Source organism: Oncorhynchus keta, chromosome 2 (genome assembly GCF_023373465.1).
Source record: "Oncorhynchus keta strain PuntledgeMale-10-30-2019 chromosome 2, Oket_V2, whole genome shotgun sequence".
Taxonomy (NCBI): domain Eukaryota; kingdom Metazoa; phylum Chordata; class Actinopteri; order Salmoniformes; family Salmonidae; genus Oncorhynchus; species Oncorhynchus keta.
In genome coordinates, this window is record NC_068422.1 from 9,588,689 (window position 1) to 9,614,783 (window position 26,095).

Below are 26,095 nucleotides of genomic sequence, written 5' to 3' on the forward strand. Positions count from 1 at the left end.
TATGAAAATATCTGAAAGGTTATATTGGGAAATTATAACTTTGTAATCTGAATACTTTCCTTGGTGCCCCAACTTCCTAGTTAATTACAGTTACATGATTATTCACTTTAATCGAGTAACTAATTACAGAGTATCTTTGATAAAAACAAAGTCTTCATTTTAACTATAGTAAAGACATGACCGTGTCTCTACAAGCCCGTTCAGGTAGAAGGAACAGAACAGACGTTTGAACATCTGTCTGCCATTTGTTAATTATTGATAATGAAGCCTCCAGACACAGCACTGAAAACAGAGCGGAAATGGCAACATGATGCTATAAAACTCTATTACAAAACCATTCCTGATGCTGTTTATTCCTGTACTGTACACTCCAACACAAGAACAGCTAATACTGCTGCTAAGAGGACTGTTCATCATTATCATTGTTCCCAATCACTAGAAACCATAATCTCAAAATGCACTTTAACGGCCCTATTCACTAAGCTATTTTCTAAAGAGGCAGATTACGGAAGAGACACATTGTCAACCAAAGCAGTACACATCTGACAGTCCTATGGACAGAGATGAGCAGACCCTCCAGCCCACAGTCACAGTGTATCTTTGTAAAATGTCTCACTGACTCACTAGACTCCAGTCGACCGGGCATCTCTACATGTCTCACTGACTCACTAGACTCCAGTCGACCAGGCATCTCTACATGTCTCACTGACTCACTAGACTCCAGTCGACCAGGCATCTCTACATGTCTCACTGACTCACTAGACTCCAGTCGACCAGGCATCTCTACATGTCTCACTGACTCACTAGACTCCAGTCGACCAGGCATCTCTACATGTCTCACTGACTCACTAGACTCCAGTCGACCGGGCATCTCTACATGTCTCACTGACTCACTAGACTCCAGTCGACCAGGCATCTCTACATGTCTCACTGACTCACTAGACTCCAGTCGACCAGGCATCTCTACATGTCTCACTGACTCACTAGACTGTAGGAGTTTAAAGCCATGATAAAGCAAACAAATGGTCCAAACAAATGGTCCATCATTGCTAGGCGTAATAAGAAGAGGGAAGTAGTAAGCACTGCAATTCATTCAGATGAGGGGAGAGAGAGAGGAGAGGGGATACATGGAGAGGAGAGCAGTCGAGAGGGGAGGAGTAGAGAGGAGAGGAGTGGAGAGGAGAGGAAAGGCGAGGAGTGGAGAGGTGAGGAGTGGAGAGGGGAGGAGTGGAGAGGAAAGGAGTGGAGAGGAAAGGCGAGGAGTGGAGAGGGGAGGAGTGGAGAGGGGAGGAGTGGAGAGGGGGGGAGTGGAGAGGAAAGGCAAGGAGTGGAGAGGGGAGGAGTGGAGAGGAGTGGAGAGGTGAGGAGTGGAGAGGGGAAGAGTGGAGAGGAAAGGCGAGGAGTGGAGAGGTGAGGAGGGGAGAGGAAAGGCGAGGAGTGGAGAGGTGAGGAGTGGAGAGGGAAGGTGAGGAGTGGAGAGGTGAGGAGTGGAGAGGGGGTGTGTGGAGAGGGGTGGAGTGGAGTGGAGTGGAGTGGAGAGGAGTGGAGAGGGAAGGAGAGGGAAGGAGATGGAAGGATTGGAGAGGGGAGGACCTCTCATTGAACCCTGCTGAAGAATTGTCCTTCCTCCTTCCTTCTATATGCACACAAACACATACACACACACACACACACACACACACACACACACACACACACACACACACACACACACACACACACACACACACACACACACACACACACACACACACACACACACACACACACACACACAGCCCCCACTCACTACTTTTTGAGGCTATAAGCCCAGGACAAGCTCCTCTTGACTGAGTCACTGCTACCAGCTACAGTCCCATGTACCAGATCATCCAGGGGACTAAAACTTCAAATTTCTACCACCAACAGCCAGTTCCTACATAACACCAGAATAAATAGTACTCCAGTACTCTGCTGCCTGAGACTGGAACGAATTGCAAAAATCGCTGAAGTTGGAGACTTTTATCTCCCTCACCAACTTCAAACATCAGCTAGCTGAGCAGCTAACCGATCGCTGCAGCTGTACATACTCTATTGGTAAATAGCACACCCATTTTCACCTACCTCATCCCCACAGTTTTTATTTATTTACTTTTCTGCTCTTTTGCACACCAATATCTCTACCTGTACATGATCATCCGATCATTTATCACTCCAGTGTTAATCTGCAATATTGTAATTATTCGCTTACCTCCTCATGCCTTTTGCACACATTGTATATAGACTCCCCCTTTTTCTCTGTCTTATTGACTTGTTAATTGTTTACTCCATGTGTAACTCTGTGTTGTCTGTTCACACTGCTATGCTTTATCTTGGCCAGGTCGCAGTTGCAAATGAGAACCTGTTCTCCACTAGCCTACCTGGTTAAATAAAGGTGTTCTCAACTAGCCTACCTGTTCTCAACTAGCCTACCTGGTTAAATGAAGGTGAAAAAAATAAAAAAAAAATAAAAGAGAAGCAGAACGGAGGATTACTAAGAATGCCTCAGTTCAACATGTCATGAATATACAGAATATTGAAATGGGACTGGCACTGTATGAGTAAGTATGACTAGAGCTTCTAGAAGGTTTATTGTAATTGCTGAAGTTACAGGATAACATACTCTCTTGTTGTAATGGCTGAGGTTACAGGATAACATACTGTCTTGGTCTAATTGCTGAGGTTACAGGATAATATCAAATCGAATCAAAGTGTATTAGTCACGTGCGCCAAATTCAACAGGTGTTGATCTTCCAGTGAAATGCTTACTTACAGACTCTAACCAATAGTCCCAAAAAGGTATTAGGTGAACAATAGGTAAGTGAAGAAATAAAAACAACAGTAAAAAGACTGTGAAAAGCAGTAGTGAGGTTATAACAGTAGCGAGGCTATAACAGTAGGGAGGATACATACAGGCACCGGTTAGTCGTGCTGATTGAGGAAGTATGCACATGTAGATATGATTAAAGTGACTATGCATATGTATATGATGAACAGAGAGGAGCAGTAGCATAAAAGAGGGGTTGGAGGGTGGTAGGTGGAGGTACACAATGCAGATAGCCCAGTTAGCCAATGTGCGGGAGCAGTGGTTGGTCGGGCCAATTGAGGTAGTATGTCCATGAATGTATAGTTAAAGTGACTATGCATATATGATAAACAGAGAGTAGCAGCAGCGTAAAAGAGTGGTTGGGATGCACACGATGCAGATAGTCCGGGTAGCCATGTGATTACCTGTTCAGGAGTCTTATGACTTGGTGGTAAACACTTTTGAGAAGCCTTTTTGTCCTTGACTTGACACTCTAGTAGAGAGAACAGTCTATGACTGGGCTGGCTGGGGTCTTTGACAATTTCTAGGGATTTCCTCTGACACCACCTGGTGTAGAGGTCCTGGATGGCAGGCAGCTTAGTCCAAGTGATGTACTGAGCCGTACGCACTACCCTCTGTAGTGCCTTGTGGTCGGAGGCCGAGCAATTGCACTAGCAGGCAGTGATGCAACCAGTCAGGATACTCTCGATGTTGCAGCTGTACAACCTTTTGAGAATCTCAGGACCCATGCCAAATCTTTTTAGTTTGCTGAGGGAGCAAAATGGCACTGGATTAAATGGCAGCAGTTTTACGGGTGCCCAACCAATTGCAGAATTATATGGGGTTTATTGCGTTATTTGTAACTTATTTTGTACAACTTATAATATTTCTGCAACCATATCTTACGGCAAAAAAAGAGCTTCTGGGTATCAGGACAGCGATCACTCACCTCGGATTAGATTAAGATTTTACCTTCAACAAGCAGGACGCACACAACATTCTCCAAACACCCGACAGGGCCAACATGCCTGTTTTTTTGCAAGAGCGAGAGATGCAGGTACAGAGAACACAGAGTGGGATGCCTCATGAGGACCCGCAGAAGGCGAGTGGGAAAGCTGCTGTTACCATCAATATTATTTGCCAACGTGCAATCATTGGACAATAAACTAGATGAGGTATGATCACGATTATCCTACCAACGGGACATCAAAAACAGTAATATCAAATATGCACAAAATCTAAGGAAGTCTCTGGTGATAATTTGCAGGCCACACTACCTGCCTAGAGAGTTGTCAGCTATACTTTTTGTGGCTGTTTATTTACCACCACAGACAGATGCCGGCACTAAGACCGCACTCAGTCAGCTGTATAAGGAAATAAGAAAACCACTGACCCAGAGGCGGCACTCCTAGTGGCCAGAGACTTTAATGCAGGGAAACTTAAATCAGTTCTACCAAATTTCTATCAACATGTTAAATGTGCAACCAGAGGGAAACATTTTCTAGATCACCTGTCTTCCACACACAGAGATGCATACAAAACTCTCCCTCACCCTCCATTTGGTAAATCTTACCACAATTTCCTCCTGATTCCCACTTACAAGCAGGAAGCATCAGTTACTCGGTCTATAAAAATGTGGTCAGATGAAGCAGATGCTAAACTACAGGACTGTTTTGCTATGACAGACTGGAACAAGTTCCGGGATTCTTCCAATGGCATTGAGGAGTACACCACATCAGTCACTGGCTTCATCAATATGTGCATCGAGGACATCGTCCCCACACTGACTGTATGTACATACCCCAACCAGAAGCCATGGATTACAGGCAACATTCACACTGAGCAAAGGGGTAGAGCTGCCACTTTCAAGGTTAAGGACTCTAACCCGGAAACTTACAAGAAATCCTGCTATGCCCTGCGACAAACAAACAGGCAATACAGGGCTAAGATTGAATCATACTACACCGCCTCCGACGCTCGTCTTATGTGGCAGGGCTTGAAAACTATTAGAGACTACAAAGGGAAGCACAGTCGCGAGCTGCCCAGTGACACAAGCATACTAGATGAGCTAAATCACTTCTGTGCTCGCTTCGAGGCAAGCAACAGTGAGGCATGCATGAGAGCATCAGCTGTTCCGGACGACTGTGTGATCACGCTGTCTGTAGCCGACGTGCGTAAGACCTATAAACAGGTCAACATAAATAAGCTGGTAATGGCTCGTATCAACACCATTATCCCAGAAACCCACTCCAATTTGCATACCGCCCAAACAGATCCACAGATGACCCAATCTCTATTGCACTCCCCACCGCCCTTTACTACGTCGACAAAAGGAACACTTTTGTGAGAATGCTATTCATTGACTCTAGCTCAGCGTTCAACACCACATTACCCTCAAAGCTCATCACTAAGCTCTCTTGTTGTAATTGCTGAGGTTAAAGAATAACATATTATCTTGTTGTAATTGCTGAGTTTACAGGATAATACACTCTCTAGTTGTAATCGCTAAGGTTACAGTCTTGTTTTAATTGTTGTTGTTACTAGATAACATACCCTCTTGTTTAGATTGTTGAGGTTACAGGATAACATACCCCCTTGTTGTAATCGCTGAGGTTACAGTAAAACATATTCTCTTGTTGTTATCGCTGAGGTTACAGTACTCTCTTGTTGTTATCGCTGAGGTTACAGTACTCTCTTGTTGTTATCGCTGAGGTTACAGTACTCTCTTGTTGTTATCGCTGAGGTTACAGTACTCTCTTGTTGTTATCGCTGAGGTTACAGTACTCTCTTGTTGTTATCGCTGAGGTTACAGTACTCTCTTGTTGTTATCGCTGAGGTTACAGTACTCTCTTGTTGTTATCGCTGAGGTTACAGTACTCTCTTGTTGTTATCGCTGAGGTTACAGTACTCTCTTGTTGTTATCGCTGAGGTTACAGTACTCTCTTGCCTCTAATTGGGAATCATACAAAACAACAACATAGAAATGCCACGGCCCCTCCTCTGCATTGCAGGGGCGGTTCCTCCTGTAGACAGAGGAGGGTCGTTAGTGATTGGAGCCACCTGGGCTCAACGGTATTTAAACTGCTTCACTAACCACTCTTGTCTCTCTCTCTCTCTGCTCCTCCAGATATGATCCTGTTTTGTTTGTTCCTTTGTAGTTGTACATAGTTTTCACTCAGTCATTCACACACGCAGATTCATGCATCCCTGCACTTTACATACACCTTACATTATGATACTTTCACACCTCATTCCTTTTTCTTTGTTTAAAGTTAATAGTTTTTGGTTCATAATAAGTAACCTTTTTGATTGGCCTATACCTGTTGTTCGTGTCCCCTAATTTTTGCCACAGGCTATGAGCCGGCCTGTGACAGAAAATAAACTAGAATACAACATAGACATAGAAATACTATACGCCCTATCCACGCCCTTACCTACTATACCATAGAGAAACAATGGCTCTCTATGGTCAGGGCGTGACAGAGACCAGTTACAGTAAGTGTAAGTACTATGGACGTAGCCACCTAGCTAGAAGATAAAAGATAACAGCCAAAGCAAGGTTGTCTTTAACCAATGTCCTTTTTTCAAAGCTTTGAAGTGTCTCTCTGGGAAGGAACTAGTCTCTGTAGTGATCACACAGAGAGGTAAATACACTGAGGGACCATGTCTGACTGCATGTTGCATCACTAAAGAGACTGTAATCTCTCCCTGCTGACCTCTTCACACCTTCCCTCTCTCCTCCCCCCTCTCAACCCCTTCACACTCTGTGGTGGGGCCTTCTGCAAAGCTATGGACGGGGCGACTGAATGTACAACATTATCAGTGAAGGGAGATATATATTTTGAGAGAGAGTGAGATATGAGAGAGATGAGAGAGAGAAACTACAGATATATCACAAAATAAGGCCTTTCAAATAACCATTCTCCAAAGGGAGAGAATTGAAATATACTCCAGAAACATTATCTTGTTGCCTTTGTCTGGTTAAAGCAACATGTCATCTGATATCTCATCTCATCTCTCTCTGCAATCAGGCCTGCATGGCTGCTTGGATGAATCTGCCATGCCAATGTTTGTCAAGCATCTTAATGCCCAAACTACTTGGATTTTTCACAACTTTTACACTGTAACTGACTTAACTTGAAGGGTAACTGTGAATGCAATTCATCATATAAACGCTGAAAGTTTGACTTTAAAGCAGGTCTCTCTCGCCCCGTCTCCCTGTCTCTTCTGTTCTCTCTTCATCTCCCTCCCACCTTCCCTCTATCCCTCCTCTATGCTCCAACTGACTGACAAAAAACAAGTAACTCTCATGTAGAGTAAAAACAAGTGATTTTTCAGCTGTTATCTACGATGCATAATTAATATGTAAGCTTGTTTTAATAGTCAGACCGAATGATCATATTGCATTAAGATTCCCCTAATGTCTAAATACATCTTCTTGTGTATAGTATTGGCTGAATCTCTCTCTCTCTCTCTCTCTCTCTCTCTCTCTCTCTCTCTCTCTCTCTCTCTCTCTCTCTCTCGGTGCATGCTGGGTGTTTTTGGAGTTTGAGTGTTTGGTGTGGAAAGCTATATCCTAACTAACTTTCTTGATTCTATTCTTTTCTTTACAGGTTATTTTCTATGGTGGAGGGTTAATGCAATATTTGTTTTAGCGGTATCCACAGTTTTTTTCAAAGTTAGGGTGGAAGAGGACAGAGTAACGTTCCTGGGGGTTGGAAGGTCTAGTGTGCGCAATGGCTTCTCAGCCTAGCGCGCAGGAGACGCTGTCGATTCAGCATGGTTTCAGGTGTGTTCCTGAGAACGGAGTAAAGGTGGAGGAGGTTCTGCTCGCGGTCGGTGAACAGGTAGGAGCTGAGTTTATACATTCTGCTTCTAGAATGAACAAAGCTGTGGTTGTGTTCATGAAAAGGGATAGTTTGGTCATTAGGCTAATTGCTAGCGGAATATTTGTAAGGGATGTGTTGGTGTCAATTTCACCTCTCTCTACCCCTTCAACAAGAGTTGTAGTGGCAAATTTGCCTCCGTTTATTACGGATGATCAAATTAGGAAAGAGCTGAGTCGTTTTGGTAAGTTTGCTAGCGGTTTCCGTGTACTGTCAGCAGGTTTTCAGGCAGATGCCGTTAAGCACGTTGTTTCGTTCAGGAGGCAAGTGTTTATGTTTCTGAACAATAATGAGCAACAGCTAAATGTGCATTTTAAAGTGAGGCATGGGGAGGGGCTCTATGCAGGTTTTGCCAGCACAGATAGTCTACGGTGTTTTGAATGTGGGGATTTGGGGCACAAGAGCTTTGCGTGCCCACATAAAGGCCATAGACAAGGGGAGGGTACGAGCGCAAGGGGGGGAAATCGAGGTCAAAATGCAGGGGGTAAGGAGATGCAGACAGCAGAGGCTGGGCCTAGTCAGTCTAGAGATGGTGGTGTAGATGAGGCTGGGTCTAGTCAGGCTAGAGATGGTGGAGAAGCAGAGGCTGGGTCTAGTCAGGCTAGAGATGGTAGGGTAGTAGAGGCTGGGTCTAGTCAGGCTAGAGATGGTGGAGAAGCAGAGGCTGGGTCTAGTCAGGCTAGAGATGGTGGGGTAGCTGAGGCTGGACCTAGACATGCTATGGAGGGTGGTATAGCTGAGGCTGGCCCTAGTCATGCTATGGAGGGTGGTGTAGCTGAGGCTGGCCCTAGTCATGCTATGGAGGGTGGTGCAGATGATACTGCGTCTAGTCAGGTTATTCTAGTGGATGAGGAGAGTATAGTGGGGAAGTGTAAGAGATTAGGGGGGGAGGAGGAGGGTGTCAAGAGGAAAAATAAAAAGGGTGTGGACAAAGGCACCATGGAAATGTTGCCTGTTGCTGTGGGTGAGGCCCTAACCAGAGAGAAAGGGCAGGTGGTCAGGGTGGGAGATAGAGAAGAGGAGGAAAGTGAGTCTGAGGAAGAGGATGAGGAGGTATGTTTTTCAGACTCCTCTTCAATTGGCCCGGAGCTGACAGCCAGTCAACCAGAGGGGTCTAAGTACACGTTGAGAGAACTGACAAGGTTCCTGAATGAGACTAAGGGGAAAAAAGTTAATCTTGAGGCTTTTTTTCCTGATCCTAGAAAGTTTGTAAGATCAGTACAACATGCTATGAGAAATGAGGGGCATGGTGTCCTCTCACCCAGGAAACGGTTTAGGTTGAGGAAGTGGGTCACAACAGTGCGTAAAGGTTTACCTTCAGACACTGTTTAAATGTTTAATTTCTTACTGACACTGGGGCTTTTTGAGCTTTGCTATTGGTCTATTTCTCTGCTGGCTTTTCTCCCACTTCTTATGGAGACTCTTCGGGTAGGCTCTCTCAATATAAATGGCGCCAGAGATGCAGGAAAGAGGAGTGTGTTGAGTGAATATGTGAAACAAAAAAAAGTACAGGTGTTGTTTCTGCAGGAGACGCATAGTGATGTGGTGAATGAAGTTGATTGGGGGCTCTGGTGGAAAGGGGCAAGTGTGTTGAGCCATGGGACAAATCTTAGTGCAGGGGTGGCAGTCCTTTTTGCACCGGGTCTGCCTGTAAAAATTTGCTCCTCAAAGGAGGTGTGTAGGGGTAGGTTGCTTGTTGTTAAAGCAGAAATTAACAACATGTGTTTTGTCTTTATAAATGTGTATGCGCCTAACACAGGGAGAGAAAGAGGGGTTCTATTTGGGAGTCTTAGACAGGAACTTCACAAGTAGCGCCTGAGGAGACGCTGGTGATCGGAGGTGACTGGAACTGTACAATGGATTTTACAAAAGACAGAAATGGGGAAGAGCCTCATTCAGTGTCAGTGGGAGTGTTAAGGGACATCTTTAATCAGTTTGACCTAGTGGATGTTTGGAGAACTAAACATCCAAACACAAGACAGTATACGTGGGTGAAGGTTTTTGGGGCTAGGGTGAGTGCAGCTCGACTTGATCGTTTTTACATGTCCAGGAATCAGAGCAATAGGCTGCTGGGTGTTCCCATTCTCCCAGTGGGGTTTTCGGATCACCACATAACCATGGCTCGGCTGTCTATTTCACCAGGGCCCCGGCAGGCATCTTATTGGAAGTTCAATGTAAAGCTCTTACAAGATGCCACTTTTTGCTCAGGTTTCCAGAGTTTTTGAGAAAGATGGGGGCAGCGAAGAGAGGAGTATGAGTCTCTGAGTCAGTGGTGGGATGTGGGAAAAGTGCAAATTCGGCTTTTCTGTCAACAGTACACAGCTCTCTCATCCTGTAGGCCTCCAGGCTAACTTAGCCGAATTACGTAGGGACCTGGGCAGTTTTTTCCAGGTTAAAACAAAGGGAGCACTTGTAAGAGCTAGGTTCTCCATGCTCAAGGAGATGGATGCTCCCAGCTCCTTCTTCTTTGGTTTGGAAAGACAGAGCAGTGAAGCCAAGGGTATGCATTGTCTACAGCTGTCTGATGGGCGGGTGACCTCTGTGGTGGGGGAGATGCGGGAGCGGACTGTGGAGTTTTATACTTAATTGTATAGGGCAGAAATGTGTGATCCTATGTGTGCTCAGGTCTTGTTCGCAGGACTCCCTAAGCTCTCTCGGGCACAGAGGGATGAAATGGACATTCCTCTGTTGTCACATGAACTGGCAGAGGCAGTAACCCAGATGTCCCCGGTCGTGCACCCGGGGTCGATGGACTTCCAGTGGAATTTTACAAAAAATTCTGGGAACAATTGGACAGGATTTCTTTTGCGTGTTGCGAGAATGCGTCGGGGTAGGAGAGTTGCCGATGAGCTGCCGTCGGGCGGCTCTGACTCTCCTGCCCAAAAAAGGGGACTTGTGTGAACTTAAGAACTGGAGGCCTGTGGCATTACTCTGTGCGGACTACAAGATTTTTGCCAAGGTCCTCTCTAACAGACTGAAGTCCCATCTGGACTCTATAATACACAAGGACCAGACATATTGTGTACCGGGACACTCAATCACGGACAACTTGTTCTTGATTAGGGACATGTTGGACTTGTCGAGAGGTTCTAATGTGAACTTTGGACTGGTCTCTTTAGATCAAGAGAAGGCTTTTGATAGAGTGGATCATGAGTATCTGTTTAATGTGATGTCTGTGTTTGGGTTTGGGAAGAGTTTTGTGACCTGTGTGAAGCTGTTGTATGCTGGGGCGTCATGTATGGTTAAGGTGGGAGGGGGGCTCAGTAGGCCAGTCTGGGTGAGACGGGGCATTAGACAAGGATGCCCTCTATCTGGGCAGCTGTACACACTAGCCATTGAGCCTTTGTTAGGACTGCTACGCAGGAGACTGCGGGGAGTGTGCTGGACAGGCATGGATGTGGTGACAGGAATTGCAGTCTCAGCATATGCAGATGATGTTTCTGTGATGGTCAGGGATGGGCAAGATATGCAGGAACTAGAGACCAGTCTGAAGGTGTACGAGGGAGCTTCATCAGCTAAGGTAACTGGGGAAAGAGCAAAGCTCTGTTATGTGGGGCATGGGGGATAGGGCTCCTCCTCTGCTTCCAGGGGTTTGCAGTGGGGTTGTGAAGGGCTTAAAGTGTTGGGGGTGTACCTGGGCTCGGAGAGGTGGGTCAGCAAGAACTGGGAGGGGCTGATACAGGCAGTGGTGTCAAGACTGGCCAGGTGGAGGTGGCTCCTGTCCCAAGTGTCATATAGAGGGAGGGTGCTGATAATCAACAACCTGGTGGCATCTTCCTTGTGGCATAAACTGGCTGTCCTCAACCCCCGCCGGTCTGCTTGCAGACCTGCAACGCAAGCTGGTGGACTTTTTTGGTCGGGACATCACTGGCTGAAGGCAGCAGTTTTGTACATGACCGTCCACGAAGGAGGACAGGGCCTGGTGGAACTGGAGAGCAGGATGGCTGCTTTCCGACTAAAGGCGGTGCAGAGACTGCTGTACCACACTGATGTTGGCTGGAGGGAACCAGCATGCACGCTGCTGAGGAGAGCTGGCGGATTAGGGTTGGACCGGCAGCTGTTCCTCATGAAGCTGGAGAGGCTGAGTACAGCAGGTCTCTCAGAGTTTTACTCTGCGGTGCTTAGGGCCTGGCAGCTGCTAAGGCCCACACGAGAAGGGGTGTGGAGCCTGGGCAGTGGGTGTGGGAGGAGCCCATCTTCCAACCCAGCCATCCCTTTGAGATCGGTTCAGTCGGCCACCCTGCAGAGGCAACTGATGGCAGGGGGTTTACAAAGGCTGGGTGACCTGAGACTGCTGGGAGAGGAGGGGTGGAAAACCCCGGAGGTCTTGGCGCAACAAACAGGAATAACGTCTCTTAGGCTGCTGGAGAGATTCCTGGAGGAGGTTCAGGAGGCACTGTCTGAGCCGGTAAGGGGGGTGTTTGAGAGGCCAAAGGGAGAGGGGCCACCAATGTTCCCGCCACTGCAGGTGACGGCAGAGACTGGAGACTGGCAAGGGGGTCTGGAGGACTTGTTAGATTTTAACACTCCGAGCCTGGGGGAGTTTGAGGGGGTGGGAGGTAAAGCCCTCTACAACCTCTGCGTTAAGGTGAGGAGCATTAGAAGCCTAACAGGAGTGAAGGCACATCAGTGGCAGGGTGTATGTGGGGCGGAGAGTATGGTGGGTTTTAGATGGAGGGCGCTCTACAAACCCCAGTACCAAAGAGGTCAGGGGACCTCCAGTGGAGGGTTCTTCATGGAGCCCTGGCAAACAGCTGGTTGGCACGAGGAGGAACAGGGTCAAAGAAACTGGGGTTAATGCCACTAATGTCTCTGTTGGAATGTCTTTGACAGGTTGGGGGTGGTTTTTACTGTGGGATACAGGTAATGAGGAAAAATGTGTTTTGAATTTTCTGTTTGCTCAGGCAAAGTTGAGCTATTTGGCTAACAAGGAGGAACAGGGTCAAAGTGGGGGATCTATACTACTGTTTAATGGGATCAAAGTTTGAGTTCTATAAAATGATCAAATGTGTGGAGATGTTTGAGGAGATATGGTGTGTTGGGGGCTGTCTGTATTGCTGGGGAAGATGTTTTGGATATACGGTTGTAGGAGAGGGTTTTTGTGTATTTTTATTTATTTATTTTTTATTTATTTTAGGAGTGGGGGGGTGAGTTTTAAATTAATTAAGAATGTTTCAATAAAGCAAGACCAAAAGTCAAAGTCTCTCTCTCTCTCTCTCTCTCTCTCTCTCTCTCTCTCTCTCTCTCTCTCTCTCTCTCTCCCTGTCTCTTTTTCTCAATTCAACTCAAGGGGCTTTATTGGCATTATAAACATATGTTAACATTGCCTAAGCAAGTGTGAAATAAACAAAAATGATCACTAAACATTAAACTCAAAGCAGTTCCGAAATAATAACGACATTACAAATGTTTTTCGCAATTCCTGACATTTAACCCTCGTAAAAATTCCCTGTCTTAGGTCAGTTAGGATCACCACTTAATTTTAAGAATTTGAAATGTCAGAGTAATAGTAAAGGGAATTCATTATTTCAGCTTTTACTTATTTCATCACATTCCCAGTGGCTCAGAAGTTGACATACACTCAAATAGTATTTGGTAGCATTGCCTTTAAATTGTTTAACTTCGGTCAAATGTTTTGGGTAGCCTTCCACGAGCTTCCCACAATATGTTGGGTGAATTTTGGCCCATTCCTCCTTACAGAGCTGGTGTAACTGAGTCAGGTTTGTAGGCCTCCTTGCTCGCACACACTTCTTTTCAGTTCTGCCCAAACATGTTCTATAGGATTGAGGTCAGGGCTTTGTGATGGCCACTCCAATACCTTGACTTTGTTGTCCTTAAGCTATTTTGCCACAACTTTGGAAGTATGCTTGGTGTCATTGTCCATTTGGAAGACCCATTTGCGACCAAGCTTTATCTTCCTGACTGATTTCTTGAGATGTTGCTTCAATATATCCACGTACTTTTCCTACTCATGATGCCATCTATTTTGTGAAGTGCACCAGTCCCTCCTGCAGCAGAAAAACCCCACAACATTATGTTGCAGCCCCCATGCTTCACGATTGGGATGGTGTTCTTCGGCTTGCAAGCCTCCCCCTTTTTCCTCCGAACCTAACAATTGTCATTATGGCAAAACAGTTCTAATTTTGTTTCATCAGATCAGAGGACATTTCTCCAAAAAGTATGATCTTTGTCCCCATGTGGTGTGATCAGTCCTTGGTTCCAAATATTAGGGAAGATGCTAGAGCTAAGAATGATGTTAAAGAGTTTTACTATAGCCAATTGGAATTTCTTGTCTATATATTTGATAATTTCATTTCATACCATCAACACCACAGGCCTTTTTGGGTTGGATGGTTTTTATTTTGTCCTGTAGTTAATTGAAGGTAATTGGAGAATCCAGTGCATTCTGGTAGTCTTTAATAGTTGATTCTAAGATTTTAATTTGATCATGATTATGTTTTTGCTGATTGTTCTTTGTTATAGAGCGGTTGTAAGTGGTTTGTCCATACGTCCTCATTTCGGATAGATAATTCTTCATGTTGTTGTTTGTTTAGTGTGTTCCAATTTTCCCAAAAGTGGTTAGAGTTTATGGATTATTCAAATACATTGAGCTGATATCTGACGTGCTGTTCCTTCTTTTTCTGTGATTCACCACAGTGAAGGTGTAGACTCAGGTCTTTCCGGGTCTCTACGTTTTTGGTTGGACAGGTTTCTCTCTCTCTCTTTCTATGTCTCTGTCTGAATGTGGCATGTGTATGTGTTTTTGAGTGTGTGCGCCTGGAGGACAGGTGGTGTTGGAGTGTCTACTGAGCTGTCAGAGAGACATGCCTGCGCCAGAGCACCCCTGGGACAGGCAGCTGGACCCCTCTCCCCTGAATACGCCCACATCTTTTATTTTAACAGCAAAATGTCCACACACTATTATCACATCTCATTTTGTCACAGCATCTCTTCATTTTCATTTTATTCAAGGGCAATTTAGCCCTTTAAAAAGAGAGAGAGTTAGACAGAGTGAGAGAGCGATAGATGATGAGAGGGAGGGTGAGAGAGGGTGAGAGAGAGAGAGAGAGAGAGAGAGAGAGAGAGAGAGAGAGAGAGAGAGAGAGAGAGAGAGAGAGAGAGAGAGAGACGAGAGACGAGAGACGAGAGAGGTGAAGAGACAGAGAGAGAGATGGAGATAGACGGAGAGAGATGGAGAGACAGAGAGAGTTGGCGATAGACAGAGAGAGACAGAGATGGAGGGAATGCAAAAACCTACCAAAAAACAATTAGGCAACAACAAATGCAATCCCTTTAGACAACTTCCTGGGTAAAACATTCCACTGTAATAGTGAAGTTGTAAACGTGGCAGTAGAAAATCTTTACAGTATATTTGACCTCTCAGCTTCCTAAACAAATCTAAAAATCACTAATCGAAAACCGATTAAAATTAATAATGACAAGTGGTTTGATGAAGAATGAAAACAATCTAAGAAAGAAATTGAGAAACCTGTCCAACCAAAAACATACATACCCGGAAAACCTGAGTCGATGCCTTCACTATGGTGAATAACTTAAACAATACAGAAATACACTACGTAAAAAGAAGGAACAGCACGTCAGAAATCATTTCAATGTTATTGAAGAATCCATAGAATCCATAGAAAATTGGAAAAGACTAAACAAACAACACCACAAATTATCTATCCAAAAAGGAAATGTATGGGTAAACCACATCTTCAAACCTGGCTATATAACAAAGAACAAACAGCAAAACAGCATATACATGATCAAATACAAATCTTAGAATCAACTATTAAAGACTACCAGAACCCACTGGATTCTCCAATTACCCTGAATCAGATACAGGACAAAATATTTGGAACCAAGGACTGATCTCCCCAATACACAAAAAAAATTGGAGACAAATTTGACCCCAATAACTATCGTGGGATACGTGTCAACAGCAAACTTGGGAAAGTCCTCTGCATTATCATTAACAGCAGCCTCGTACATTTCCTCAATGAAAACACTGTACTGAGCAAATGTCAAATTTGATTATTACCAAATTATCATACAACAGACCATGTATTTATCCTGCACACCCTAATTGGCACACACTTACTTCACTACACCCTCCCAGTTCTTTTTCTGAAATACATCAGAGCCTTGAAAAAAAAACATAGTCTTCATCCCATCTCTGCCCCACTGAAGCCCCCCTGGTAACTGTGCAGCAAACCCAGTCTGAATCCCCCCTGGTAACCGTGGAGCGAACCCCGTCTGAATCCCCTGGTAACCGTGGAGTGAACCCCGTCTGAAGCCCCCCTGGTAACCGTGGAGTGAACCACATCTGAATCCCCCCTGGTAACCGTGGAGCGAACCCCGTCTGAATCCCCCCTGGTAACCGTGGAGCGAACCCCGTCTGAATCCCCCCTGGTAACCGTGGAGCGAACCCCGTCTGAAGCTGACCTGCCCACAGGTCAGAGTATAAATCCACGGCATGTTGGCGCATTTCACTGTCATCCGTGGTCACCTTCCCATCAGGGAGACGAAGGCAAACCATCTGTTTGCGTTTCAATGTCGACTGCCCTAGGTATTAAAAAAGCGGTAGGAGCATCCATATCCTTGAGGGTAGCAAAGCGAGACCTAATTAAGGCACCTACTAAAACTTCTTCACGCTACAACTCAAAACGTGGCGCAAAGAATGCAAAAATATTAGTAGAAATATTTAACCTCCACACATTTACAAGTCCAATAGCTCAAATGAAAGATAAACACCTTGTTCATCTACCCAGCGAGTCAGATTTCTAAAATGTTTTACGGCAAAAACATAGCACATATTTATGTCAAACCACCACCAAAGACATAAGCCAATATATAGCCATTTTGTCGTACAAAAGATGCAATCACAAACGCAGGATTAAAAGAAAAATAATTCACTAACCTTTTCAAAATCTTCATCAGATGACAATAATAGGACATGTTACACAGTACATTTATGTTTTTTTCAATAATATGCCATTTATATCCATAAATCTCTGTTTACATTGACGTCACGTTCAAAAAATGCTACAAAAATGTCCGGAGAATTTTCGATAACTCCGCCAGATAACGCCAGATAACAGCAATACACATCATAAACTTTGACTAAATATACATGTTCTACATATAGTTAGAAAGATACACTGCTTCTTAATGCAATCGCTTTGTCACATTTATTTTTAACGTTACAGAAATCATAAATTTTTCAATAATCTGAGACGGCGCTCAGACATTAGCAATATTTCTCCGCTATGTTGGAGTCAACAGAAACACAAAATTACCACATAAATATTCCCTTACCTTTGATGGTCTTCGATCAGAAGTAGTGGAAGGACTCATACTTACCCAAAACAGCGTTTGGTTTCATGTCGTGTGTCTTTCTGTTATCAAACGCGACAAATTCCGGCTGAAATGCAGCCAAAATTCGAGGGGTTGCGCATCAAAACTTCAAAATTACATATTATATGTCAACTAAACTGGTCAAACTAAGTGCAGAATCAATCTTTAGGATGTTCTAAACGTAGAAAACAATTCTCAACTCGAACAGACAAACTGACATCGTCTCGTGCTTCAAGGAACAAAGGACACTCCAAGCGTAACGCGCGCAGGAAAGTGCATGTATTTTCTCGCGACACCAAGTATTTTCCTTGGCAAAGGGTCAAAGACCGCGGGATTTTCACAATGAAATGCTCTATTGAAAGAAGACATCTCGCCGAAGAGCTAGAAACTGATCCCAGATCCATAGCTGGTTGGGGAGGGTGGGGGCGATGACGTCAAAGTTGGCCCAACTTTCCTGATGAGAGAAAAAGTTTGGAAGATTGGCTGCCCTGTGAGTTCTGCTATACTTACAGACATAATCAAAACGGTTTTAAAAGCTTAAGATTGTTTTCTATCCAATAATAATTATTATATGCATATATTGCAATTTTGGACAGACCTTTTTTCAGTTTACTATGGGCACGCAATTCCTCCAAAGGGGGCAGTATTTTGCCCTTTCCCTAACAGGTTTTAAGGCACCGTTCACTATTTCATGTAAAAACTACCTCAGTTCATGTCTCTTGTCCTGTAAGTTCATGACTAGTCCAGATTCATTCTGACTGAGCAACTTCAACTCAATATATTTGATGTCCTGTTCAAGGGCCCTGATAGTCTCTTTAACTCCAATAGGAGACAGAGCAGTATACTGTTGACAAAACACTCGTATCCTGGGCCTTCCCAACATCCCACCATTGTCTCAAGGACTCAAAATTCCATTTAATAACCCTCCATTTTTCCCAAAACAACAAGGAAAAAAATCATGACATCATGTAACAACTTAACATTAAAATACCAATAAGGTGATGAGCTTCGTGGACAGGACAAGTGAATATCAACAGTCACATTATGATGATCAGAAAAACCCACAGGAGGAATGTCACACCTTCCAACCCTACTACAGTAGTGCTCAGATACATACAAACCTGTCTAACCTTACAACCCTACTACAGTAGTGCTCAGATACATACTACAACCTGTCTAACCTTCCAACCCTACTACAGTAGTGCTCAGATACATACAACCTGTCTAACCTCCCAACCCTACTACAGTAGTGCTCAGATACATACAACCTGTCTAACCTTCCAACCCTACTACAGTAGTGCTCAGATACATACAACCTGTCTAACCTTCCAACCCTACTACAGTAGTGCTCAGATACATACAACCTGTCTAACCTTCCAACCCTACTACAGTAGTGCTCAGATACATACAACCTGTCTAACCTTCCAACCCTACTACAGTAGTGCTCAGATACATACAACCTGTCTAACCTTCCAACCCTACTACAGTAGTGCTCAGATACATACAACCTGTCTAACCTTCCAACCCTACTACAGTAGTGCTCAGATACATACAACCTGTCTAACCTTACAACCCTACTACAGTAGTGCTCAGATACATACAACCTGTCTAACCTTCCAACCCTACTACAGTAGTGCTCAGATACATACAACCTGTCTAACCTTACAACCCTACTACAGTAGTGCTCAGATACATACAACCTGTCTAACCTTCCAACCCTACTACAGTAGTGCTCAGATACATACAACCTGTCTAACCTCCCAACCCTACTACAGTAGTGCTCAGATACATACAACCTGTCTAACCTTCCAACCCTACTACAGTAGTGCTCATATACATACAACCTGTCTAACCTTCCAACCCTACTACAGTAGTGCTCAGATACATACAACCTGTCTAACCTTCCAACCCTACTACAGTAGTGCTCAGATACATACAACCTGTCTAACCTTACAACCCTACTACAGTAGTGCTCAGATACATACAACCTGTCTAACCTTACAACCCTACTACAGTAGTGCTCAGATACATACAACCTGTCTAACCTTCCAACCCTACTACAGTAGTGCTCAGATACATACTACAACCTGTCTAACCTTCCAACCCTACTACAGTAGTGCTCAGATACATACAACCTGTCTAACCTTCCAACCCTACTACAGTAGTGCTCAGATACATACAACCTGTCTAACCTTGCTGCACTGACTCCACCTTCATTAACTTGTAATCACGTGTACTGCCTAACTTTTGCATTCCTTACTCTCCACACATCAGAAAGCTCAAACTCAGTTAATAAACCAGACAGGCAAGTAGCTGACCGCAGGTGAGGTTCTTCAGCAGTGCGATCAACAGTAAAATCCGCTGTACAGTTCCGGTCCCCTCCTAAACCAATACACCCCTCTTGGTTACACTGTCTCAAGGTTTCCTTTATTTTACCAAATAGAGCAATACGCTCTGTACCCTCATTAGGAGCATAAATATTTTAAAAAATACATAACATCAGCCTTGACCAATAAAACTTGACCCTTGACAATCTCTGTTGTACATACCACAGTCAGCCCTAAGCCTGAGGAAAACAAAATTGCCACCCCAGCACTGAAATTAGTACCATGGCTGAGTACATGCTGCCCCTCCCACCACATACCTCAGTCAAACACATTAGCCTCATCACTATGTGTCTCATGTAGAAAAATACATTTAGCCTATTACTTCTAATACCCAAGCCCTCTTGGGGCGGCAGGGTAGCCTAGTGGTTAGAGTGTTGGACTAGCAACCGAAAGGTTGCAAGTTCAAATCCCCAAGCTGACAAGGTACAAATCTGTTGTTCTGCCCCTGAACAGGCAGTAGACCCACTGTTCCTAGGCCATCATTGAAAATAAGAATTTGTTCTTAACTGACTTGCCTAGTAAAATAAAATCTGAACCTTTAGTCCCACCATATAGAAAAGAAAAGCAGAAGAAATCACAGAGAAACCAGACAAAGAGAAAAAAACACATTTGAGTCATGATCATCATTGTTTTAGGAACAATGGAGGCTTTACTCTGTAGCGCAAAACTCACTCTCATTGCAATATTTTGACAGTTTTGGAAACGTTAGAGTGTTTTCTATCCTAATCTGTCAATTATATGCATATTCTAGCATCTGTTCCTGAGAAATAGGCCGTTTACTTTGGGAATGTTATTTTTCCAAACATAAAAATAGTGCCCCCTAGCTTCAAGAGGTTAAAGGCACAGTCAACTTAGTGCATGTAAACTTCTGACCCACTGGAATTGTGATACAATGAGTTATAAATTAAATAATCTGTCTGTAAACAATTGTTGGGAAGATTATTTGTATCATGCACAAAGTATATGTCCTAAACGACTTGCCAAAAATATAGTTTGTTAACAAGAAATTTGTGGCGAGGTTGAAAAACGAGTTTTAATGACTCCAACCTAAGTGTATGTAAACGTCCGACTTCAACTGTAATTATCAGTTTCTATTTGGTGGTATGTCACCCATTTCTTGTCAATTAGAGACAGTAGCGCCTTGGGGCCCAAAAGCATAATCAGTGCTCTACCTCCCCCGTGTGCTGGTTTGGAGCAACGAAGTTGTGATGCAGGGTACTGTACTAAACGACAAATTACCTCTAAATCCACAGCATAATTGCAAACCTTTTAGTCGAGCAACCATTCCAAGTGCTGCTACATCCCACTGGGCAGAGACATCAATGCAATGTCTATTCCACAATGGTTCAAAGTATATTTCATTCAATGAATGTTGATTCAACCAGTGTGTGACAAGTGGGAAGTATTTCTAATGAAAGAACAGAAAGGGTTAAGAGACAGCAACTAATAATGAAAGTGGAGATGGAGTGGAGTGGAGAAAGTGTCTGTGTGTGTCTAGCCTAGTTTAATTAGATTTCACACGCTGCCGAGTAAAATAGAGAATCTCACACAAACAAAAGCAACAAAGTCACTCCTCCACTATTCCTCCTCCTCTCCTCCTCTTTTCTTCCGGTGCTCCTCTCCTCTACTCCTCCTCTCCATGCAGCCAGCCACCCAAGCAGCCAGCTAGCAGATAAGATTTGATTTAGGGAGCGAAGCAGAGCTGCTATTAATTTATGGCACAGAGAGAGAAACTAGAGAGCTCCTGCCTGATAAGTGAATGTTTGCTGTTTAATCACCAGCCTGAAGGATCGCAGGGCTGAGGAGTGTGAGTGAATATATATATATATATATATCTATACATAAGAAAGAGAGAGACAGAGAGAGAGACGGAGAGAGAGAGACGGAGAGACTGACCCAAAAAGCTTTGACTATGTAGTCAGTGAGCATAGCCTTGCTATAGGGAGAGACCACCAGAGGTACACCTAGCTGGAAACTGAGCTGCACTTCCTAACCTCCTGTATGACCATATTAGAGACACACATATCCCTCAGATTACACAGACCACAAAAAAGTTGATAATCTTCCATATCTATTGGGTGAAATAACACAGTGTGTCATTACAGCAAAAATAATTGTTACCTGTTGCCACAAGAAAAGAGCAACCAGTGAAGAACAAATACTATTGCTAATACCAACCATATTTATGTGCATTTATTTCCCCTTTCATAATTCACACATAATATGACAATTAAAATATCTTTATTATTTTGGAACATTTGTGAGTGTGGTGTTTACAGTTTATTTGAAATTGTTTATTTCACTTTTGTTTATTATCTATTTCACTTGCTTTGGCAATGCAAACATATGTTTCCCATGCCAATACAACCCTTAAAATGAATTGAAATTGAATTGAGAGAGAGAGAGAGAGAGAGAGAGAGAGAGAGAAAGAGGAGAGAGTGGATTTTGAATTGAAATTGAATTGAATTGAGAGAGACCGAGAGAGAGAAAGAGAGAGGGAAAAAGAGATAGAGAGAGAAGGAAGAGGCAGAGAGAGAGGGGGGTAGGGGGGGTAGGAGGAAAGAGAAATAGAGATTTAAGTCTTCTGGCCTTACCACAGTAGGGGGTGGTGTGTGTGTGTGTGTGTGTGTGTGTGTGTGTGTGTGTGTGTGTGTGGGGTGTGTGTGTGTGTGTGTGTGTGTGTGTGTGTGTGTGTGTGTGTGTGCGTGTGTGTGTGTGTGTGTGTGTGTGTGTGTGTGTGTGTGTGAACAACAGCAAGGGATCAAAGCCACCGATGGGGCTTTAGTAGTGTGACAAGCCAGTGCTTTCGGGCGGGAGGTTAGGGGCGGGATGTGCGGGGTGTGCGTTGCAGGGCTGTGTGGCCCTGCTCTTGTATTAACCTCAATACCTGTTGTCAAGTCTCAACACAGCCACATACATTTCTCCTTGTCACACATCACTGCTCGTCTTTGCAAGGTGAACTACGTCTCGACACAAGACCCTCAAAACAGACAAACAATACATCCGACCCAGAGTGAGGTGAGTAGGGACTAGGAAGCAAACATATTGCACCATAGAGAGAAGGGATCTTAATTAAACATAAATGTCAAGCCAGGCAAGGGTTTCATTCTGTTTGTAATTATGACCACACCAGCGCTGCTACCCAGACCGTTGGTTATCATTACCAGTTCCTGACGGTGTCCACACCAGACCGTTAGTTATCATTGCCAGTTCCTGACAGTGTCCACACCAGAGCTGCTACCCAGACCGTTGGTTATCATTACCAGTTCCTGACGGTGTCCACACCAGACCGTTAGTTATCATTGCCAGTTCCTGACAGTGTCCACACCAGAGCTGCTACCCAGACCGTTGGTTGTCATGGCCAGTTCCTGACAGTGTCCACACCAGAGCTGCTACCCAGACCGTTGGTTGTCATGGCCAGTTCCTGACAGTGTCCACACCAGAGCTGCTACCCAGACTGTTGGTTGTCATGGCCAGCCCCTGATAGTGTCCACACCAGAGCTGCTACCCAGACCGTTGGTTGTCATGGCCAGTTCCTGACAGTGTCCACACCAGAGCTGCTACCCAGACCGTTGGTTGTCATGGCCAGCCCCTGATAGTGTCCACACCAGAGCTGCTACCCAGACCGTTGGTTGTCATGGCCAGCCCCTGATAGTGGCCACACCAGAGCTGCTACCCAGACCGTTGGTTGTCATGGCCAGTTCCTGACAATGTCCACACCAGAGCTGCTACCTCGACCGTTGGTTGTCATTGCCAGTTCCTGACAGTGTCCACACCAGAGCTGCTACCCAGACCATTGGTTGTCATGGCCAGTTCCTGACAGTGTCCACACCAGAGCTGCTACCCAGACCGTTGGTTGTCATGGCCAGTTCCTGACAGTGTCCACACCAGAGCTGCTACCCAGACTGGTGGTTGTCATGGCCAGCTGCTCTGCTACCCAGATGGTTGTCATGGCCAGTGTGTCCACACCAGAGCTGCTACCCAGACCGTTGGTTGTCATTGCCAGCCCCTGATAGTGTCCACACCAGAGCTGCTACCCAGACCGTTGGTTGTCATGGCCAGCCCCTGATAGTGGCCACACCAGAGCTGCTACCCAGACCGTTGGTTGTCATGGCCAGTTCCTGACAATGTCCACACCAGAGCTGCTACCCAGACCGTTGGTTGTCATTGCCAGCCCCTGATAGTGGCCACACCAGAGCCCTTAATTACCTTCCAAAACACTACTGACACTATATGTTGTATTCTATCTGCGCATCTTTTCTTCCCCTCTCCCTCCCTCTCAATTCAATGGTCTTTATTCACACGGGAAACATATGTTTACACTTTTTTTCACCCTTATTTAACTAGGCAAGTCAGTTAAGAATATATTCTTATTTACAATGACGGCCTAGGAACAGAGGGTTAACTGCCCTGTTCAGGGGCAGAATAAAATATATATACATATTTTTTTAACTTGGCGGCTCGGGGATTCCAACACTCTAACCACAACTTTCTTGGTAAATTATTTCCACTTCGTCAAGTGTTTATTTTTTTGGTTTTCATATGATTTAGTTGGGTCTAATTGTGTTGCTTTTTCTGTCCTGGGGCTCAGCGGGGTCTGTTTGTGTTTGTGAACAGAGCCCCAGGAATAGCTTGCTTAGGGGAATCTTCTCCAGATTAATCTCTCTTTAGGTGATGGCTTTGATATGGAAGGGCTGGGAAATACTTCCATTCGGGTGGTTGTGTAATTTAAGGGCTCTTCTCTGGATTTTGATCATTCACAGCCTATTTCTGCTCTGCATTATCTGTTGTTTTACACCCTACACGGAGGATAATTTTGCAGAATTCTGTATTCTCTCTCTCTCTCTCTCTCTCTCTCTCTCTCTCTCTATTATGCCCTTTTAGCTCCCAAGTGGCGCAGCGGTCTAAGGCAGTAGAGGCGTCACTACAGACCCTGTTTCGATCCTGGCCGTGATCGGAAGTCACACAGAGCATGCACAATAGAGTAGGGTTTGGCTTGGGTAGTCATCATTGTAAATAAGAATGCGTTCTTAACTGACTTGCCTAGTTAAATACAGGTTAAATAAATACAATTAAAATGTATCACACCCCTCTCTCTCTCTCACTATACCCTTTATCATACCTCTCATTCTCTCCCTCTCTTATCATCCTCCTCCTCAACTAAATTGCGCCAAAAAATAATTATGAGATGCCAATCCACGAGGCCAGGAGGTACTTGAGTTGGAAATCAAAGAAACAAAAGATAATACATATTCTCATTAGGAAGACCAGATTTTGGTCACTCAGTCGAAAATCAACACATGTACCCCAGCACTGTCCAGAAGAGTGTATTAATATTATTGTGATTTAATTTGTGGTTGTTATTTCACGCCTAACAAGCAAGGTCTCTGTTGCCCATCGGTGTGTGTCTTTAATGGGTAGCTATGAATCATGCACGTGCAAGAAGACAAAGGGATTGAGAGCGAAACTAGGAGGGAAGAAAGGGAGGGAAAATATCTGTAGAGGAAACATAGACGGCAGAGGTGTGTGTGTCATACAAAAGGAGTCATTAGAATGTTGGGTATGTTTCCCTGAATATTTATGCTGCAGTGCTAGCAGGAACTTCTGCTGGCTGATGCAGGTTGGCTGGCTTACCTAGGCGGGATCAGATGTGCAGTCCCTACTGGGGATGAGGAAGGCTTGTTTGTTGAGAGTAGCACCGGGTACTACCTCTGAAATATGCAAGGGGCAAGAAAGGGAGAACATACACACACACACATACACACACACACACACACACACACACACACACACACACACACACACACACACACACACACACACACACACACACACACACACACACACACACACACACACACACACACACACACACACACACACACACACACACACACGCAGGGGAGTTACGCTTTGTTTACCTACAGTAGTGTACCTACTCTGTTAGACCTGGGGGAGAATGGGATATGATATCACTATTCTAGTGTTTATTTTGGTCCGCGTTGCTTTTAGCCTCGAGACGTATTCTCTTAGAGGAAGACCGTGGTTGGTTGAGATGTATTTTATCCAATGATTCAGTCCACAAATGCCCCGAAGCAGAACTTACTGTTCATACAGTGACTGACCCAAAAAAATTATCTGCCCTTTTGGCTGCAAAAAGTGAACCGCATCTTGCGTGCATGGCTGTCCTCTAACGATTCCCCCTCACCCCCCCCGCTCCCTCTTTCTGGCTGGGATTCACACAGTCTGGCTCTCCCCTCTCCCACCTGGATAAAAGCCACAAGGCAACCAACCACCTGCAGCATGACTGTACACACGCAACTATTAAACCCATAAGAGTCTAAGGGAGGGTTCTACTAAGCTATATGGAATTGTTTTAAGAAGATCATACCAAGGATGATTTAGCTATTTGATTTTGAATTGTAAGACTTATTGAAGAATAAAATAAATAATACAAAATACATGAAAAAAATCTAACAAAATGATTTGATGATGGTGTTACTGCTATTAGCCACAAACACATTGAATAACATGTTCACTACATGGAACAATAGATAGCCCCAATTCTTTACATGTATCTAACCACCTTATTTTTGGCACTAAACAGTCAAAGCCCTGTCTAAACTGGGGGGAGGGTC

General features: G+C 44.5%; 2 protein-coding genes across 2 annotated transcripts in view; both read right to left on the bottom strand.

The window, feature by feature from the left end:
* LOC118370908 (protein sidekick-2-like) overlaps window positions 1-26,095 on the bottom strand; it is a 668,753-nt gene that overhangs the window by 411,942 nt on the left and 230,716 nt on the right. The gene's annotated exons all lie outside the window — the stretch shown is intronic.
* Window positions 1-26,095, bottom strand: part of LOC127909544 (uncharacterized) — a 347,658-nt gene that overhangs the window by 188,520 nt on the left and 133,043 nt on the right. The gene's annotated exons all lie outside the window — the stretch shown is intronic.